The following is a 22,125-nucleotide window of genomic DNA, read 5'->3' as shown; positions in this document are numbered from 1 at the left end:
CCAGCTTTATAAGCAGAATTATATTTAATTAATTTTCACAGGCTTGGGAATTTTGAGGAAAATAACCAGCAAATTTGCTGATGTGTAAGTCAACTTACCAGTGATAAATTACTTGTCCTTCCATAAAACTTAACATGAAAAAAAATACATATCTTGTTGAATTCTATGAAATAGCCTTGCATTATGAAACCTTGAAATTTAACATCTTCAGACAACCAAGCTTCAACAATAGCACTGGATCAAATTGGCAAAAATGACCACAGAAAGTACCAAATGGTATCAATATTACTTGCACCATCAAAGAATATCTTTAAAGCAGTTTCAGAAGTGTGAAATACTGGTACTTTCTTCATTCTATCACTGTGCATGGGGAAATGAAACACAGATGGGGTATGAGACTACGTATCTGTTGCAAATTTTTACTTTAAGACCTGTGGCAAATTTTTGCTTTATTTTATTTCATTTTGCTTTGTTTTGGTTTATTTGATTTTATTTTTCTCTTATATTTGTGTTTATTTATTTTTTTTTATTCTATTCTATTTGAAAGGAGTCTTTTATTAATGTTATGCTACTAACTGCAACTATTTGGAAAGTTATTTAATTCAAAAACTGAAGAATTTGAATAATGTACTTGTAATGATATTCAAGAGAATGTATTTTGTCTTTACACTGTCGTGTGTGTTTTAAACAAGCTGGTTCTGTCCTCCAATTCTGCTTATGAAGGGTACCATAGTAGGATGCAGAATATTTTTCTGTCACTAATGCAATGAGTCGAGATGGGAGGAAACATCTGCCGACTAGCTTTCAGAGGAAAGCAGAATGATTACCTGCAAATGAGACGTTGTAGTGAATAGAGATCATTTTGCATCTAGACTATAAATAGGATGCTTTTGAACGCAAAACACATTCAGCTTGCTTCTGTCAGCAGAAGTCTTTATTATTGTAGCAAGAACAAGCAAACAACCTTTCTTTGCCAATAAAAGCAGTTCATTATATATTCAACAGCCTTATTGGATCTAGAATGTAAATCTTTAAAGTCAAAACTGCCTGAAAATGCCTTTCCTTCTCTCAGACATAAGAACAGGAGAACAGAATGTAAGTTTTTCTTCATTGGAAGAAATTATTTGAAAATACATGAGGATTGCTATACTTCTAGTCTTTAAAAATCCAGTTTGTTCTTGAAATCTTGTAGGGTCTAAAGGTCTTGAATGAGCCCAGCATTCCCCTTTGGTAAGCACTTTACAAATACACAGCAAGTTTTCATCCATACAGCAAAAGAAAACAAAACATCATCTAGAGGGTGTAGCTAGCATTTCTGAGTTCATGAGACAAATTGTTGTCATCACTGACTGAAGCCAAACCAACCAGTTAGTCCTACCGCTACAAGGCATCTTGTTCATACACCATGGTAACCCAAAGTAAGCACATCAAATCCTGCAAAAATCAGTGACTAATGTTGAGTACTAGTTGAACACAGATCTGTGAAAACAGCCATCTTTCACTGGCAACAGTAAAACCATGTACTTCTGTTACATACATATAAAATATTTATCAAGTTAATTCAACATCCTCTCAATAGTCCACACTTTCAAAGAATATTTCACACATTCATGTCTTCTGTTTGAACCCTTTTTATTCCATTTCCTCTGTAAAAGTTTGCTATTCTATTTTCATCAAATGCTTATACTTGTTCTTTGACTGTTCACTCTAGTCCCTGACAGTTTTAGAGAACTGATACCCTATTTACAGCACCATGCAGAAAACTGAAATGACAGAGTAAGACCCAAAACTACAGACTCAGCCTAAAGGGAGCAATATATTCTGCTACAAAGTCATTTTTAACCATTGTAGAATGTGGCTGCAGAATAGGTCTAACATAATGAGTAGGTAACAGAGCAGCCTTTCTGCATGGTGAAGTAGAGCTCTTTTGGATAAGGAGGAAAAAGGTAGACTCCTATTCAACTTGAATATAGGTATGGGAAATAACAATATTCCAAGTGGTGTTTTGACTTTGGTTGGTTGTATTTTGTTTTGTTTTGTTTTTTAAAGGTAATATTTGTTTTTATTGAAAATCAATACCAACAAGGAGTATTTATTTTTAGTGTACTTGTTTTGGATGAGACAGAGTTTATTTTCTTCATAGCAGCTCTTATGGTGCTATGTTTTAGACTGGTGACCCAGTGTTCATAATACTTCAATATTTCAGTTATGGATGAGCAGTGTTTACACGGTGTCAAGGCCATTTCTATTTCTCATTCTGCCCCACCGAGTAGGCTGGGGTCATACAAGTTCGAAGGGGACACAGCTGAGACAACTGACCAAAGGGAAATCCCATACCATATGATGTTGTGCTTAGCAATGAAAGATGGAGGAAAGCAGGAAGAAGGGAGGATGTTCGGAGTTACGGTGTTTGTCTTTTCAAGTAACCATTACACAGAATGCCATGCTTTCCTGGAAAGGAATAAACATCCACCTGCTGATGGGAAGCAGTGAATGAATTCCTTATTTCACCTTCCTTGTGCATGCAGCTTAATGTATTAAACTGTCTTTGTCTCAACCCATTTTTCTCACTTTTACCCATCTGATTCTTTCCTCATCCCACTGGAGGATGGAATGAGCAAATGACTGTGTGGAGCTGAGCTGCTGGCTGGGGTTAACCCACAGCATTTAGTTACTGATTTTTATTGTCAATTGTTACTTCCAAGGTTGCCATTTACCACAAATTATAACTACAGCTCCTGGGAAGCCAACTGCAAAGCTTTTTCTGCACAGTCTGTGAAGGAGCAGGAGGAAGAATACAATAGTCAAGCCCACAAGTTACAAAATGGGAAGCAGAATGTTACTGTCTAGAAACTGTAGATAATAAGGTGTGAGAGCTAAAGAGTGCAACAAATACATAAACACTATCAATATTAGTTGACTAAAACTGTCCACAAACTCTACAGAAAAAGTACACATGTGCAATCAAACCTCACAGATGAGGCCGTTGGAGCTTCAGTTAGAATCTTACTCTTACGTATGCTATTAACATGAAAGTATCACCAGCACTCATCTGTGCTGTGAAAGAGCTACCATCCTTCCTGCTTCCAAGCATCCATGCTACTGCTTAGGTCAAATAGGTGAACAAATACATTTACGATAAGAGAATGCATTTCAAGGCTTTTTTACTAAGTTTAAAATTATGAATATTCGTTTCTTGAACACCAGATAGAAATTAATCTTTTTGAAGTAAACAAACTTCTAACTTCAATAGAAAAGGTGGGTTTTTTTAATCTATTTTTAGCTCCTTATTCATAGAATTTTAGCTAAGTGCTATCAAATAAGTAATAAAAGACATTTGATAAATGTCTGATGTTTGGTAATTTTTAAAGGTTGTATAAAAAAAAAATCTGTGTGGCTTTATTGTGTCTGAATCACTTAATACATGTACTCTTTAGAAGTAATGGAAAATTAACATAGATGCTCCATGCTCAGACAGGATTTTTCCTCTCTAAAAATTAAGAGTTCTCAAATTGAAATAATTGAGATTGACTGGCATTAGAAATATAGATAATTTATTCTTTACAAGTGTTTTTGTTGCATTAATATTTCTCAAAAATATCTTCTGAGGACCCAGCTGGACATACTCCTTTGCCTGATTACAAAATTGATATTTTTAAACAAGTAAAGAATATTTTGTGTGATTGTGTTAATTTCTTAATTGCTAGGAGTAAATTCTCAAAGGGGTAAAAGGCTAATTACATGCTGAGAGTTGTATTCTTTTATATACACATTATCTGTTCTTCTACACAAAGTATTACAGAAACCAAAGTTAGATCTGCTTTTGCATTTGAGGTTTTTGGAAGTGCTTTAGTAAATTAAAAGTTCAGTCATGTTTTGGGGAAACTTCTGCTCATAGAAGCATCATACATTTTAAATACATACTTGGATTTTTTGTTTGTTTTTTCCCCAAAGCAAGAGAGAGATATGTATGAAATAAATTCTGTTGATGGCATCTGCTCTAGGTAGTTGCTGGCATCATTCTAGTATGGCTTATATTTTGACCTTGTCTCCCTTTTAATAGCTATAAGAGGGAGATTAATATCAATGTTATATCAATTATAGAGAATCAAACAATATAAATTCAGGATCAACAAGCTCAGATAAATCCTTACAAAATGGAAGGAAAGTGAAATTTAATGTAGGCACAAGCTTTGCGAACAAAAGTTCCTCCTTCCCTCTCTTCCTCCACCAGTTTAATAGGATATTAAAACTGTTCTTGAGTCAAATTATTTTATCAAAAGGAGAAGACAAGCAAAATAAATAACAAAAGATAACATTAGCATGACTACACTAAGACAACTGGGAAAAAAAAAATATATAGTGACTTTATTTCAGCTTAGCACTAGTTAATTAGCAGCATTCAGTATCTGGGAAAAAAAGCAAAGTGAGAAGGAAGTTTTGGACCAGATAACTTGATGGCTTTATGGCAGTATTTACTTAACACAAAATGGTTTCAAAAAGTAGATGAAAGCTTTGTCCTTTTATGTATGGGACATAAAATTAGAATTAGAATTTCAGAGTTGAACCTTAAGTTACTTCTCTAAGGCCAGGTTTCTGATCTCATTCAATTTTTTTTTCAGCTTTTTAGTGTCAAAAGTAAAAACACAAACTGAAGAATTTTTTATTTAACACACATTTCTGTTTCTCAGGAAATAACCTTTGACAAGCATCATTCATATATACATACACATATATGTATACAAATATATGTTTAGGGTATATACGTGAACATTATACAGTGTTTTTTAACATTTGTGTTAGGAAGTCTCTTGGTGTTTTTAGCTCTTCAGAAAATGTGTGTCATTCATGTTTTCCTCTTTGGATACTTAGATACCTGATCTGTTTAAACAGGACATTTTAGTGGAATAATTTTTAGCCGCAACATTTACTTTATCCTTTCTCCTTGGTTTTGAGAGATATTACATCTATGAAGCAAAATCTTTTATCTTGTCAATCCATTGATGAAATTTTGATTCACAGAGGGCATTTACATTTTCCTTAATGGTTCAATTGTAAAGCGAGGTACATGGAGTCAGGTAACATAAAGCATACTATGTAGTGGTCTTATTCTTACCCCTGAGAATTAATCCAGTGTTAGGATTTCCATATACATTTCTTCCACAACTGATATAGCATTTTTTTATAAAAATGACTGAAATTATTTCCCTAATTTGCAACTCATCATCTGCCCAGAAATTTCAGTTTTACTTGCCAGAATTCCTCATTAAAATGATTTTCCGACTGAAGAGAGATTTTTATGGCTGAAAAAAGTATTTCCTGTCTCATCTACAAATGTGAGAAAGTGGGGCATGCTTCAGCCCTCTCATTCCCTTTTATATTTCTATCTGTGTTCTCATAAGCTATTTGGTTTCAAGCAAAAGTTATATTTTAGAGGCAGATTGCTCAGTGGCTCTTTGGCCATTGTCTGGCTTTGAGCCTGTTCAGATGAGAGGGAAAATTGAAAGCAATTTCCTTAGAGGTGTATTTTTTGCCTTGGTTGAAGACCCATAGTTTTTTGTATTTGCCTGAGCTGAAGTAATGTCCAGAGGCTAAAATCAAGACTAATGCAAGCTGAAGTCTTACACTGCTTAATTAAAGCATCTGCATTGTTTTCTTTCACCGTTGAATGCTTCTGACAAACAATTTCCCAGACCGATGTGGATCTGTTGTTTCCCTTATGTTGTAAGTGTAGCATTCCTAGCATGGTCTTGATTTCGTGCACCAAATGTATACATTGGTGATGCTTCTTTTCAGCCTTTCTTTTTGTTTGTTTCTTTCAAAGGAGGGAAATAACTGTCTAGCTATCCTGTGGGTTTAAGGGAAAGAATAAAAGAACACACAAGCAGACTGCTTCTAGTGAGAGAGGAGGGATGTTGCATGTGATATGTATGTTAGAAAGTCCTTCTCCCAGCATAGACATTTTATGTGCAGTCCTTCATTACCAGGAGCTAAGAGTTCTCAAGGTAAGCTGAAAAGCAGTTCCAGTTGCTGAGTGATAAGCTCCAGCTTGGACACAGCAGGCTGCAACCGGGAAGTTGTGGTACAAAACAGGTAGCTAGGAAAAAAAAAAAAAAAAGAAAATATCCTAACTTCTAATTTTTCTTAATGGAAAAAGATAGATCATCATGACTAATTTCTTTCTGAGTGTCCTTTCTTAAACTGTACTCACCTGTGGAAATGGATTCACTTCATGAGCAAGCCACGCAACAAAAATATTTCTATTTCTTTCACCAGTGGAGTGTACCATAGAATTGACCTTTGTGTTCCCCACATTGTGGGAATCCAGCAAAGCACAGTCATGCAAGTGGGGTGTAAGAATGCCAGTATGCCTATGGAAACCTATGATGCTCAACTCCTCTCTACAGAGTCCATAGGATGAGACTTGTATGCCTAAGAATGGAATCCACAAAACCCAAACAGCTGAGTAGACACCTCCCAAACTGGCCAGTAAAAAACTGCAAGAAGTATTTGGATGATCTGGTTTTATTTAGGGGGGGGGGCGGGGGGGGGTGGCGGCTACAGGTAGCCTCTGTAAGAAACTTCTAGAAGTTGTTTCCCCTTTGTCTAGTGGACTTGGCCAGGCCTAGGGCACACTCACTGCTGGCCAGGGTTGAGCCAATTGGTGACAGAATGGTACCTGATAATGCCTCTGCGATAACGTATTTAAGAAGGGAAAAAACAGAAAAAAAAAAAAAAAAAGATGTGAAGACGTTGAGCAGGGGCAGAGAGGGGGAGACGTAAGTCTTGTGGGTCTTGCAGCCCTCACCCTCTGGCTTCCCACCAGGCAGCCTGGCCCGGCTGCAAGCAGTAGAGAGGAGACGAGATGAGAAGAGAACCCAAGAGGCATATGTCTGTCTGTTCTGAAGAATTTTTCTTGTGAGAGGAACGGCTGCAGACATCAAGGTCAGTGAAGAAGGAAGGGGAGCAGTAATGCGGCTGCTGGCTGAGATTCCCCCGCAGCCCATGGTGGAGCCCATGGTGAGGCCGGCTGTTCCCCTGCAGCCCATGGAGGCTCATGAAGGAGCAGAGATCCATCTGCAGCCCGGGGAGGATCCCACATCAGGGCAGGTGGATGCCTGAAAGAGCATGGAGGGCATGCACTGGGGCAGCTGTTCTGGAGGGACTGCACACCATGGAAGAAATGACCCACGCTGGAGCAGTTAATGAAGGACTGGAGCCTGTGGGTGGGACCCCACAATGGAGCAGGGGAGGAATGTGAGTTCTTCCCCCGACGAGGAAGCAGCAGCATAAAGAGACAAATGATCAACTGACCATAACCCCAACTCCCTGTTCCCTGCTGTGCCGCTCAGGGGGGAAAGGTGGTAGAGATAATGATAAGCACAGGAAGAGGGAGGTATGGGCTTGTTCTTGTTCTCATTGTCCTGCTTTGGTTTTAGTAATAAACAAATAGGTTTCCACAAGCTGAGTCTGTTTTGCCCTGACTTTAAGGATTTCTCCCTGTCCTTATCTCAAACCTCGAGCCTTCTTTTCTTATATTATCTCTCCTTATTCTCTTGGAGGGTGCGAGGAGTGAGAGAGAGACTGTAGTCTGGCCCTGATCAGGGCTAGACTATGACATTGGATTAGAAATATATTTGTTTTATTTGGAACTGATATGCATGGAAAATCCAGAGCAATGAAGACTTGCCATTGGTAGATGCTGATCAGGTCACGGAACATTTAATGAAACTGAAATTACACATATGCAGTGACCTGACAGGATGCACTCATGAGTGCTGAGGGAACTGGCCAATCTCATTGTGAGGCTACTTTTGGTTGTCTTTGACAGATTGAGGAGAAGGAGGAGGTTCCTGAGGATTAGGAGAAAGCAAATATCACTCCCATTGTCATCAGGACAAGAAGAAGGATCAGAGGAGCTACAGATTGGTCAACCTCACAGCAATCCCTGAGAAAGTGAAGGGGCAAGTAGTCTGGAAAAGTATTTCCAAATCCATGAAGGACAAGAAAGTGTATGGGAGTAGTCAGCATGAATTTACAAAGAAGAAATTTCATTATCAAGGAGCTAAAAAGAAATGAGGTTAAAAGAGAAACTGAAAACATAGTCAGATATTTTTAAATTTGGAGTTTTGTATTTACAGTAAATGCACAGAACCCAACAGGAGAAACAGAACAAAAGACACAGGACTTGTTTGTGGCTCTGAACCTCTGTCAGCCAACAAAAGCTCTTGCTCACTCTGCTGGTTCTTTCTAGAGCCACAGTGTGTGTGATCTTTCTAGGGATCACATGCTCATCTGTCTCACTTCATTTTCACATTCAGCTACTGGTTTTTCAAACAATTCTGTCAAAGATCTCTCTGTTTTTGCAGTTAGCATTTCTGAGTACTCACAAGAATGTCCTTGTGTTTGATTTTAGAAATACACGCTTTCTTGGAGGAGTACACCGATATTTTTTCAAAACAAGGGGTTGCTGTTAGGTCTGCTGCAAGCAAGGTGACATAGAACACACAACAGATAGAAAGTCCATCAGGCTGAATTGAGTGTCTGTGCCCAGGTGCTGGCAGTAGGGGACTTCAGGAGTGGCCTTTGTGAGAAGAGGCCAGGGGCTGCCCCATGCCAGACAGAGTCCATTTCAGTCAGTTCCAGCCAGCTTCAAAATGGACGCACCAAAGGACACAACTGAGGCTGCCAGCTACATGGCACAGAGAAGGGGCCCCTCTGCGAAAATCTGTTTAAGAAAGGGCAAAAGGCCAAATGACAGAGGGAGGAGTGAGGGGAAAAAAAAAGCTTGAGGAACAACCTGGCAAACACCAAAGTCAGTGAAGAAGGGGGAGAAAGAGGAGCTCCAGGTGCCAAAGCAGAGATTCCACTGCAGCACATGGAGAAGACCATGCTGGAGCAGATATCCACCCTGCAGCCCTTGGAGAACCCCATACTGGAGCAGATAGGTATTTCCAGAAGGAACTGCAGCCTGTGGAGAACCCACACTGGAGCAGGGGAAATGTGTGAGGAGGAAGGAGCTGCAGAGAGACACAATTATAGACCAACCCCAAATCCCCATTCCCCATCTCCCTGTGCTGCCCAGGGGAGGAGGGGAGGTAGAGGATTTGGGAGTGAGGGAGTGAAGCTGAGCTTGGGGAATAAAAGGCAGGGAAAGGTGTTGTTTTAATTTGTCTTTGTTTCTCACTATCCCAAAATATTTTAATTGGCAATAAATTAAACTTATTTTCCACAGGTTGAATCTGCCTTGGACATGATGGTAATTGGCAAATGGTCTCCCTGTATCCACCTTGACCCATGCTCTTTTTCATCTTATTTTCTCCCCCTGCCCTGTTGGAGCAGGAAGAGGAGTGAGGGAGCGGCCAGGTCATTGTCTAGCAGCTGGCCAATGCCAACCAGCCACACAGGTACGTAAGGAATGTTTGAGGGAAGGTTTTGCCGCTCTTTTGAAAGCGCACTATTTCTTCTGCCCTGTACATTTTGTAGCAAGTGCTAAAAGACAAGAATCAGATGGTATGAAGAACGGTACTACCATGATGTACATTCCCTTCCTTTCTTCCACAAGGTGGAAGAGGTTAAGGTCTTCATTTAGACCCATTGAGTTGCAATCATCTGAGAGGTCTACGTAATCTAAAGAAAAATAAGAAAGTGCTCAAGACTGATGAAAGCAGAAAGTGTCAGAAATTAATTTTCATGCACTTCCTTGCAAAAAGTAATACCTCTTGGGCTAGGACACTTCTGCACTGCTCCATGGTGAGGGCTGCAAATATTATTAGGAAGATAGAAGCTCAGAATTGTGCTGACAGTAAGCGAATGAGAAGCTGTTATTAAATTCCACTGAAAATCTTAAAGTGTGCCTGGAAGAAAGCAGATCTGTATGCCTAGGGAATGATCCATATGGGAATAGCAGCACCTTGGAGTCTCAGCAGTGAAAGAAGACAACCTCTGGAGAGCTTGTAAAAGGTAGGTTTCTTGTGTTACTTCCATAGCCCAGATACTGTATTGTAAAACTGTTGTGTGTTAGGATACAAATTAGTCTGTTGGCACTCTTTTGCTGCTTTATGTCAGACTCTGCTGAAGGCTACTGTCAATTCATTCATTAAGTATCCATATATATATCCTGTTACTCATGGGATCAATTCATTTAAGCAACTCAGTTGGCTAAAGCTGCGTGAAATGAATATTCAATTAAATCTGTTTTGGATCTCATTCAGATATTCAAATAAGCTAAACCTTTGGCTTGTTCATTTGTGAAATAAGCTCTTTTATATGGGTGTAAAATGGCTTTTCACAATGAGTAAGCCCTGATCTCTGATCCACACATGTGTAACAACTAGAAGTAGCATAATCCAGGAATTTGAGAAGCTAGCAACAGTATCTGCACTGAACTGTTGCTCCATTGGGACTTTTCACTCTTCCAAAACCACATTAGGCCCGACATGCTTGTCTTGCATGTCTGTCCTTGAAGATAATGAAAATGCAACATTGAAATGTGGAAGAGTAGTTCCTAGCACACGACATCTTGACTTTCTTTTATGAAACTCTGAAATACGGTCTGTAAACACAGACTGATATTTTTCAACTTTTCAGGGGCCTTTTTATCTCATGAATTTTTTGCATAGCTAACTTCAAGCAGTCATTCCAAAACTTCTGAAGGCACCAGCCTTTTTAAAATCAAGTCCTTCCAGACCTCTTAAACTAGGTTTTTAGCTTAAGCTGGAGATTCACAAAATCATCACTAAAATGTTAGCTACATAGACTGAAATAAATATGTGATGTGTTGAGCTGGTACTGGTTTTGTATAAATATGACTGAGGACAGGGTAACATCGGTCTAGATGTGGCTTCATTGTATTAGATGAAACACTTTTCTTTCCAGTGCAACATTCAGCAGTGACTACACAAGACAGGAAGTTCACAGAAACAGGCTGAGGAGGCAATACCTGGTTTGGATTTTTTCTTATTTCTAGAAAATACGATCTAACTGGGAGAGAGAGTTTATTATCATCTTCTGACAATCTTTACCTGCTGACCAATTCAGATACAAATTGTAACCTTTGTGTAGTGTTATTACCTAACTGAATGGAGTGCGTTTACTCCCAGTCCAACAGGGTGAGCAAGAGCATTTCATCAAGATGAAAGGCAAGTGTTGTAGGGACTGTGATTGATAGATGACACAGGTAGAAAAAGGCCAAGTGTGTCTCTCTCTGTCACCCTTGACAGACAAGGGTGATGTTACTGTTGCATTCACTGAAGATGATAGGAGGTTACCTGCTCAGTGAGAGTAGGGCTGATGACAGGGCTGAAAGTAAATAAATAAAAGATACTTTCCTTGCAAAACAAAACAAAACTGAAAACACACAAGGTTTCTCTTGAAGGCTGAGCAGACCATTACAATGACCTAGCCTGAAACAGAGAAAAGCTTGCAGCTTCAGAATTGCTATTGATTTTTGATTCAATTATACACTCCCATAATTCAGGATATTTCCCATAATTCCTATAATTAAGGATATCTCCAGCTCCTAAATGGGCAACAGTTCTGCATAAAGCATAAATAAGCATTAAGAAAAACAAAGAACAGCCTAAAACTTTTTCTAATACACTTAGATCATGCACTTGTTTTTTTTTTTCCCTCTGGTTTTGGGTTTTTTGTTGGTTTTTTTTTTTTTGAGATTTTTTAAAAGGTTTGTTGTATGCATTATTTTAAAGATTAAATAGATGTAGAGAGACAAAATAAGGTATATAAACAACAAGTAACTTTGACAATTAAAATGAGATCCAAATAAGATCTGGAAAAAACATGTCATTCCAAGTGAAGGACATCCACCTAATTGTGTTACTGTCAGATGAAAAGGTGAAAATCCAAAATAAGCATTTACTCACAAAAAGTAACAGACCAAGTGAGAACTCGAGTGAAAAAAAAAACCAAGGAAATACTTCTTTTTTTTTTCCTTGTTCAAAAAGAAACCTCACAGGTTTTCATTAACTTACTATTGTAGGAGACTTAGGGGAAAAAAAAAAGTAAACCTAGTTTAAGAATAGAATCCTTCCTTTCCAACCTGAATGATTCTGTGGATTATTTTTCTACTGTATTTCATTTCCATTTGTTAGAGGTGGGGCATGCTGCTGAGCAAAGGATCCCCTTGCCAGCAAGAGTAATGAGGCTTGACTGTGCAAGATGGCGGACTAGATATGATACTAGGAACAGAAAGCAAGGACATCTCCTGATTGAAATGATATGGCTGAGGCACTAGCTGTGTTGCAAGCGTGGGGAGAGTTTCCTTCTCTGTGGGTTGTACCTTATAAACTTTTCAAAGATACAAAGGCCAAAAAGCAAGTAGGCAAATGATCAAACAATGTAACCTAAATTTGTGAAAATAATCCACATATGATTCTCTTCTTCCTTCCTACAGAACCCAATAGAATTTCTACGGGTTACTGCAGATCTACCTGCCTGGGCTGAGTATTACAGACATGTTTAAAAGTTTTCTGTCCTTGAAAAAAAGTGACTTTATCTTCATTTGATTGAAATATATCCATATTAGTTAGTGTGCTGCAACATCTTCTGACAAGTCAAACCTCAGATTTTTGCTCTATGGAACAACAGTCTTCCTTGAAGGTATTTTTGAAGCAAGTATTTATTCTAGGATAGCCACTTACGTCTCATAAGGAAAAAGAGTTATAAACTCACCACTCAAAGATATTGAAGATTATTAAATATGGGCCAGAAATGAACAAAGTTTTTGTCAGCTGACAAAGAACATTGATCTAATTATATAATTTAACTGTCCTGTTCTATTAAAGGTTTCCTATTAAACAGACTTAGAGCCTCCAACTCATAAGCAACCTCATCCTAGACCCTCTAACCTTATAGGCAATTCTAAGATCTAGTAATGGAAGAATATATTTATTTTATTTTGCATTTGCAATTTTCTGCCATATGAACAAATAATAATTTGCAATTTCTTTCACCAAGGGGAGTCTGTTACCCCAGGAGAAAAAAGATCATTTGTGCTTCAAACATGTGCTCTGATTCCTTTTTGGACTGACAGCTTATCTATTGCAACAATCATGAATCCAAACTAATAAACTATTAGCAGGTTCAATAAATTCCTAAAATATCAAGTGAGACCTTCCCATTCCTGCAGCATGGCTGATATGAGAAATGTTGAATAAACTATGTAAACAGGACATGTTAATTGCTGTAAAGCTAGCTGCATTGCTTCACAATATCAGAAGCAGAAGTCCTTAGAATAAAAACATTAGTTAAAACTAGAGTATAAAAAATGTTTTCTACAAAGTAATAATAGAAGGAGTCTCATCAGATATCACTCAGTAGCTGTAGATCTTTATCTCATCCTAGCTTTTCAACAGAGTACCTCTCTCTAGGTCATCTGTCTTTTGAAAAATAAGTTGTTAATTCTGATTCTCACTGATGATTCCTCTGAATATGTATTTGCATGAAGACTTTTTATTTTTTCCCATCATTGCATAACTCTGTTTTCCTCACTACTTCATTCCACCATTTATAGATCCTCTCCTATTTTCTTTCAAACTTTTTTCTCATAAAGTACTTCACTGGTAGTATATGAACTTCAGTATTTCTGTAGAGCTTACAAAACAGGGTCAAAAGTTGATGCAAGCTTGTGACTATTTAAAATATAGTCTCTTCTCCCAGCAACTTATTTGAAATCAAAAGAGCCATCTTCTAGCATGATTTTTTTTTTTTATTTCTACCTCTCTGTCATTTAAGAGAGAGAGAGAGAGAGAGAGTAATTTTCTTTTTAAAAAAAACCTGATAGCCAGGAAGGGAACTGTTTTCACAAGTCTTTTTTGTGGAACACTTGTTTATAGTGTATCTTTCACCTAGGATTCTTGCATATGAAAAAAAACCTGACCAACAGACATATTCTTCACGATATCTACATTTCTGAGCCACATTTTGTAGCTTTCTGTCCATCCTCAGGATTTTATGGTAAGTATGTGTTACGAACCAATAAAAGTCCAGTCGTGAAAGGTATGGATTTCTTGGTTACAGAATTAGGACACAACGGTGTCAAATGCATATGTTGGTTCTTTATTTCATTCATACACAGAGGGTAATGGCGGGGGGAGAGAGAAAGAGAAAGAGAGGAGAGATTGGAAAAGAGAAAGAAAGGGGAGGAAATACCACCATGGAGAGTCAGTGTCCTGAAAGTCCGTTTTACACAGTGGGTGGGGTGGGTGCCTCAAAAGGATGAAAGTGCCACCACAGAGAATTGGCGTCCCGAAGGTCTGTCTGAGTGGGGTAGAGGTCCACACAAGGGTTCATGCGGCGACCCTTTTTGTAGTCCTTTGTATCAGCCCCTGCTTCTTGATGTTTTGGGGGACTTCACCAGTCCTTCCATCTTAGGAGGTCAGGTGCTCCCTGCCTGTGGTTTAGCTTGTGATTGCTGCATCCTGTTGATCTGTCTCCATGGTGCTGGGTGTTAGCTCTCTGCAAATGCAAAGCCCTTTTGTCCTTTGTAAGCCATGCGGTTATCTGAAGCATGATGTTACCTAATGTTCAGCAAGACAGCGTCCACAAAGTCATTTTGCATCCCCCAGAGCTGGGCTCCATTGTGCAGTCACTTGGCAGTGCTGTGCATGCTTGGTATTATCTAGGGCCTGAGCTCATACACAGGGTCTGGCTCTATTCTGGGGGAGGTGTATAAAAACAAGATACCCTGTCTTGCAGTTTTTGGAGTTTTTAGACACGTGTTGCTGCTTCAGCTACAAAACCAGGATATCTGTCTAGACATCTGCAGTTTATCAATGTTTTGCTCGGTTTCTTCCATTGTTTAGCGATGTTGAGACATTAATTAACCTTTTCAGTCTCTGAGAGTATGATGCACAATAGACATGGGTAAAAGTTTCTATCCACCACCTAAGCTTTACCCAAATAAAGGACTGCCTGAAAACTAAGAGCAAGTCACTATGTAACTAGAGCTAAAAAAAAAAAAATATTTAAAAATCCATACCTGAACCAGAAATCCATACTTCACCTACACAGGGAAGGAGATTTCAGTGCACAGCATACTATTTTACTGTATATTCTATTCCCAAACAATTTTTTTTTACCAGCTTTTTCACAGCACTGCAGTCCTTCCCAGTGTAAAAGCCAATCACAAGCTTAATAGTTATCTCTTGTGCTATGACACAAAGGCTATGTTGGTGATTGATTATTTTTTCAAGTGGAAATGCACTAAGTGCACCATAATACATCAGGAATAATTCTCTAAATTCACTTGTTTTTGAGGTTCTTACATAGCAGCAGTAAAAGATTAATGAAGTCATTAGCAATTCAACTTAAACACACCCCCTACATGCTCTGCTTGCAGCTGAATCCACAGTCCTATTTAAAGCAGCACATAAAATCATAGAATAATAGTTTGGGTTGGAAGGGACCTTTAAAGGTCATCTAGTCCAACCCCCCTGCAAGGAACAGGGACATATCCAACCAGATTAGGTTGCTCAGAGCCCCGTCCAACCTGGACTTGAATGTTTACTGAGATGGGGCACGTACCATCTCTCTGGGCAACCTGTTCCACCACCTTCATTCTAAAAAAAAAAAATCTTCTTTATGTCTAATCTAAACCTACCTTAAAAAAAAAAAAAATTACCCCTTGTCCTCTCACAAGGCCCTGCTAAAGAGTTTCTCCCCATCTTTCTTATAAGCTCCCTTTAAATACTGGAAGACCACAATAAGGTCTCCTCAGAGCCTTCTCTTCTCCAGGCTAAACAGCCCCAATTTTCTCAGCCTGTCCTCATAGGAGAGATGCTCCAGCTCTCTGATCATCTTTGTGGCCCTCCTCTGGTCTCACTCCAAAAGGCCCATATCTTTCTTACGTTCACATCCTCATGTGAACAGTCATAAACAGATTTCAAGTGTCCAAAACCAGCCAAGATGCTGATTTGATAAAACTAGCAAAAAAAACCCCTTGTGTCCAGTAACAGTTTTACTTAAGAGAAACTTCAGGAAAACTTGAAGTTGCAAGGCTTCTCCATGTTTCTCTTGACACTTATGTATCTGAGCACACATAGCATTATTGGTGTGCACAGTCCTTTGTTCCATCTGTCACATCCTGATCAAGTATCAAGACATTCTTCAGCCTAATTTTCCCCAAAGTAAACCATTCTGCTAGATGCTCACTACAGACACAGAAGAGTGTGCACTATGCACTTCCCTAGCAATCTGAGTCCGTCATGAATGGCAGTGTGATCACTTTTCCAAGTGGCTATAACAGCACCCACCACATTGATAAAATGGTTGCTTAGCGTTACAGAGGAGCGATTCTGTTTCCTTGGGTGCTTATGCAGTTCAAACCTATAGCCTCTCACCTTTCTTCGAGCTTCCCACCACCCATCTTCAAGAAAACAGGACTAGTTACCAAGAATAGTTTGAGTGGGAATACTGTCTAATTGTCCCTGTGTAATGGCCATAAGTTGTGTTCATAAGCCTGTGAGAGGGGGAAAAGCAAGAATTTACCAAGTGATGTAACTTGAGGTCTTGCAGTTTCTAACACTTTATTTAATCTAGGCCCTGATATGCTGGCTATTTCTGGAAATAAATACTTCTAGTAAACTTGGTCTTTTCCATCCCGAGAAGATGAACTAAGATTTAAAAAAACATTTACATATCTATATGCTTATTTGATGTGAAAAACAAAATTTTCTGATGCTCAGTCAATGCTAACTTGCAAAGAATGTAGACTATACATTGAACAATGAGGGTAAAAAGCTCAGCTCTAGAGATGGAAGAGGTGGAAAAATAGCCAAAAGTACCAGGTCAAATCTGGATGGAATTTAAGTCAATGCACATTTTGCCTCTCACAATGAAAAAAAAGCTGCCATATCTCTTGCTATACTGGAATGACTCAGCACTGTAAAAAAAAAAAATATTTGTCTTACTTCTTCTTTGAAGTTTTCTAAATCCAGATTTTGCTTTTTCTTACATTTTCATAAAAGATCAAGGGCAATCTTTTTTTTTTTTTTTTTTTCCTGTATAGCAGCTTATAGACTCTCCTCTTAAAAACGTAAACTGACTGGAAAGATATACATTGTTAAAAAGTTATGGAATGATTTTGTGCTTTCGTGGAATTTGTCCTATTTTTCCAAGTAAATTTAAAATATGGGCATCCAGCTTTCTACTCAGTCTGGACAAAGCTTCATATGTTTTATTGTAGCAGGTAGCTCACCATACCTCATTTTATAGACATTCAAAATCCCGTTAAAATCTTCATTATGCCTTCATGTAGGCAGATCATAAATGTCTCCACCTTCCCAGACTGCTTGGTAATAATTATGTATCAGCAACAACCTTTACAGCTTTGCTAGTCTGTTGTTGTCTTTAAAACTTTAACAGCAATCCCTTGTATTTTCTTCTGGTCTTTCATAACACTGTTGAACCAAGACCCTATCTTACCAGGATATCTAACAAAAAAAAAAAGGCACCCCTTTCAAACTCCAAGACCTTTTTTTCATGACCTCCCAGGTAAGAGAAAGTGGGGAAAATTATGGTATCTGTCAAAGCCATATAACAGTTCTGGACATCAGTATGCTAACAAAACATCTGCAATTAATTTAAGTGTGATAAGTGGTGAGTGAATGAGACCAATGTTAAAGATTACAAGAGGCCAGTGGGAACAGCATGAAAAAAAAGCTACGGGAGCTAAGTAGACAAAATGAATACAAAGTCATTCTGCAAATCAAGTAGGTGTAAAACAAATGCAGCAGAAGAGGGAGGAGATTGATTAAATGGGGAGGGAGAATCAGTTTGGGGAATCTGTATATAGCATTTTTTCTTTACTCTTGAATTGAACACAAATCTTGGGTTTCATCAATGACTCTAATCTTGTTGATTTATGTAAAAAATGTTTACAAACAGAATAACTGCATTTAAAAAGCTTTACTCTTGGTTGCTTTTTGGAATTGCTTTTGTCACAGATACAGATTTTAGGGGGAAAGGGAAACACAGTTCTGCTACTTGTTTGATTTCATGCTGGTTTTAATTTTAAGCAATGCTAATGACAAGTGATCTGAAGGCCTGGATCATTATACATTCAGCCTCCCGTTCCAAACCTTTCCCATGAAGACTTGCTCCCATTTTTAAAACTAAATGGAGAAATACTCACTCAGGAGATCTCCTCTTTGGCTTTATATGTATGAATGTACCTTTTTTGTCAGCCCCTGTCAGACACACAGTGACTAATAGGAAGTTCTTTTCATGCTAGATTTACATATGTACACAGCCATAAAATGGCCAATTTTTTCAATGAGACTGTCAGTATTTCAGAATACTTAAGAAAAGGTGAATAATTTGCCTCATAGCCAGCAATTAGGATATATATATGTAATTCAAAAATAATCCTGACTTAATTAACCTGGAGCAGCTAGGATCATCAGAGGAGATCCGAAAGAAGAAAATGGTGCTACGATTCATTGTGGTCCCTTCTCTGCACATTCTAATGTGATAACACAGGGTTAGAATCTTACAAACTGAGACAACCTCATTCAATTCCTTTTGCTCAGACCTCTTTCGGTTTAGCTCTGTTCATGGCATCTGCATTTGCACAGCTGAGGGACTATTCTCTTTACTTTAGTATCTGTGTATTAAAACAAAGTTCAAATTAGAAACCTCCTGATACATCCATGTGCACTGCCAACAGATTATAAGATTATAAAGAAATGCACTTTATCTCAGCCTCTTCAGTTTTAATATTTTCTTTGAAAGAAAACAGTCCCTTGGTTTTGCTAGTTCTAGCTACTGTAATTGTTCGTATTCTGCCAAAAGGACTGCTGTGGGGGGATGAGGTGTCTGAGGATAGCTAGGGGAGTACAGCAGTCATGACATCAGTGACTGTTCTGCTGCTCGCTGGGCAGATGTGGCTCAGTCTGGGCAGAGCACAGAAAGCTCCCCAAGTTAAACTGTCAGTCCTATGTGGGTACTCAACATCTCTCCAGGAACAACAGCATCTCCTAGGCTTCCCAAGGAGCAAGGATTTTCCAAATAGGAACCTTTTATAGATTGTTACACACTGGCACCCCTGAATAAAAACTCTTTTGGAGATTACTTGGTCTCACTTGGGCTGGATTTTAATGCTGATCTGGAAGGGAAAGGCAAACGGCCTAAACAACTTATTTGCTAGTTCTTATTGTTAAACTGTCATCACAACTCTTGATAGAATTAAAATTTATCAAAGTAAATACTTTTCTGTATTTGTATTAAATACCCAAGTGCAATAAGCCACTTATGGGCCAGTGAACTGGAAAATGAAATTACTGTATTAATGTGACTTTTAACTTATGACAGGAATGCAGTGTCATAAAAATGACAGTATATTTGCTTTATTTTCACACCTGAAAATAAAACCAAATCAAGAAAAAGTCTTCTGAAGTAGAGTGAAAGGACATTGTTTGAAATTTTTACCCAGCTCTCGCACTTTGTACTTAGGGTCTGGAGAAGTACTGGCTTTTGCCTGATTAAAACACCCTTTCAAAGGAGTCTCTGAAGAGAAAGCATATGCAGACCCTATGGCAGGAGTATTTTCTTATACATCACAACTGTCTCCCTCCCAGGCCACCTAGCCTCCAGGACTCCTCATGGCAAGCCTAAGCCTACCCACCCAGACTCGTGTGCCCAGTTCCCCCTGCCCATGCTCCAGCTCTACATCCTCTGAAATACAGCCCCCTGGAAACCTACAGCATTTCAGTAACTCCGCGAGTTATTTGCAAACCTCCATGCCCCTTGGCTGCCCTCTTCCTGGCTGGGGTGTGGGATGGGCCCCAGTGGCCAGTCCCCGCCATGGGAAGCCCCTGTCACTCTTAAGCTGTGCCATGCCCCAAGAAGTTTTTGTGTTGAAGATCATTTTTACCAAAGTTACTATCATCCTATATCTGTATGGAGGAGAAATGTGTCTGATGTAATTTTATCTGATATCTTGCATAATCCTTCCTAAGAAATAAATTAAAAGCATTGGTACTGGTAGGAAAAGAGGCTCTAGTTTTTAATTTAGATTTGGCTAATCATAATCCTGTCTCTTATAAGAAGTTTTTTGTTAATATTAATTTAGTTCTTAAGATAATTTTTTACTTAAAAATATCTTGGTCATTAAATCTATTTAAAAATCTGGTTTAAACAAATAGACTAGAGTTGATCAAAACCTAGTACTAATCACTGCATCAGTATAGCTCACCACTGCTACAATTCCTGCAGCAAGTTCACATGATCCTCAAAAGCTGGGGCCGGGAATACTGATGTAAGATCACAAATTTATTCTGGTACTTATTCAGAGTTTAGGAATATTTTGACAACTGTAGGTCTCTCAGCAACATATTTTTTTTGGTAGATTCAACAAGTTCAATGAACACTAACAATTACAATTATTACTCAGCTCCAAAATTGTCCCTCACAGTGCCAAAAAATTTTAACATGCGTAGTAGACCAGAGTAACATTGGAAGCTCTTCAGCCTTTCCTTTGGGGAATTATTACTTTTTCTCAGAAAGGTAATCACAGGCTGGCAGCTATGGGATATCAGCAAGACCAATGGTGAACAGCATGTGAAAATACTCATGAAATTAGCTTACTTAGTAATCTGCTGGTGCATGGCTACAAATAACATTGGAATTGTAAGATTTCTGGACTGGTTCACAAATAAAAAGGAATGAATGTGTCAAATAATATATTTTTAGTGCTTTAAATGACTTGTTATAGGTTATGATAGGCCTAATAATGACCTCTTTTCTCTACTGTAGGTTAGTAGCACCTCTACTGACATTAGAAAAGATCTCCCAGCAGAAAACTGAACCAAAATGTCATTCATGTCTCTGGTAAGTTTGTATTTCTAGATATTAAATTAAAAGATAGCAACTAAAAGAAAGACCCAAACTATCTGAGTTTTGAGGGAATGGTCCTAAACTCTTCACTCCATCACTGTTTAGTCCCACAGCTGTTTAAAATGCAGTAGGTGCTTCTTGGAGGACCTGGGTATTTCTTATGAGCCTGAATTCAGGTGTCTGCATTCACTCAGCCTGTTCTTGACTGACTAGGTAGACAGCTAGCTCCTGCCTTACCTCTGCTGTGATCTTCAGGTTCCAGACAGGTGTGCTTAGGTTATGCTAAACTTCATTAAGTTAAGAAAGTAGCCAAGACCACTTTTATCCATACATGTAGTCAGGGAAAGTGGTCAGGCTGCCCTCTGTTTCACATTAGACTAACAATAATGCCTGATTGTCAAAATCCCAAGACCACTTATATAGTTGCCAAAGACATTTCAGGAGAACAGTGCTGGTTGGGTACTAAGGACATGACCACTTCAGAGAGGTGGTAGATGCCCTCAGAGAGGTGGTAGATGCCCCATCTGTGGAAACACTCAAAATCAGGCTGTACAGGGCTCTGAGCAACCTGATCTAGTTGGAGATGTTCCTGCTTCTTGGGATGGGGGGGTGGGGAGGGGGGGGAGTGGGGGGGTAGGGGGGTGGGGGGGGTAGACTAGATGAACTTTAAAGGTCCTTTCCAACCCAAACCATTCTATGATTTCTTCTGTACTTAATAAAAACAAAACACAAGGTGGGATTTGGAAGATCCTATTAACTTGCTTCTTCCCACAGCTAGGGATCTGGATATCCTGGGGTCCTGGTACCAGAAACATAAGATAATTTCAAGGCAGAAGTCTCACTTGGGCTACATGCAGCTTTACATGAGCAGTTGAGCTATAGCTAGCACCTAGGTTAGAGCACCAGAAAAGCCTTAGAAAGCATCACAGATGTTTCAAGACTTTCTTCATCCTGAAGGGTTTTACAGAGTCTCTTATATGTTTCAGAAGGATACCGCCTAAATAAAAGCTGTTTGAGGGAGGAAGTGAATACCTGCCTGCCTACCCCTCTTGCCGACATGCAGCTGGGGTGTACAGTCATGTTCCCTAGTAACTAGGACACTCAGTCATGAGTGGACAGATCTGGGACTCTGGCTTCTTAAGTTGATGTCTCATACCACTCACTGAATTGAAACCAGATGACGGAGGAGCCAACAAGTAGAGGTGCATGGCTAGACCTGGAACAAGGAAGAACTGGTCAGAGATGTTAAAGTCTGCAAGAGCTTTGGCTACA

The sequence above is a fragment of the Chlamydotis macqueenii genome, chromosome Z, assembly GCF_036417535.1.
Source record: "Chlamydotis macqueenii isolate bChlMac1 chromosome Z, bChlMac1.mat, whole genome shotgun sequence".
Classification (NCBI taxonomy): Eukaryota; Metazoa; Chordata; class Aves; order Otidiformes; family Otididae; genus Chlamydotis; species Chlamydotis macqueenii.
This window is presented reverse-complemented; position numbering follows the sequence as displayed.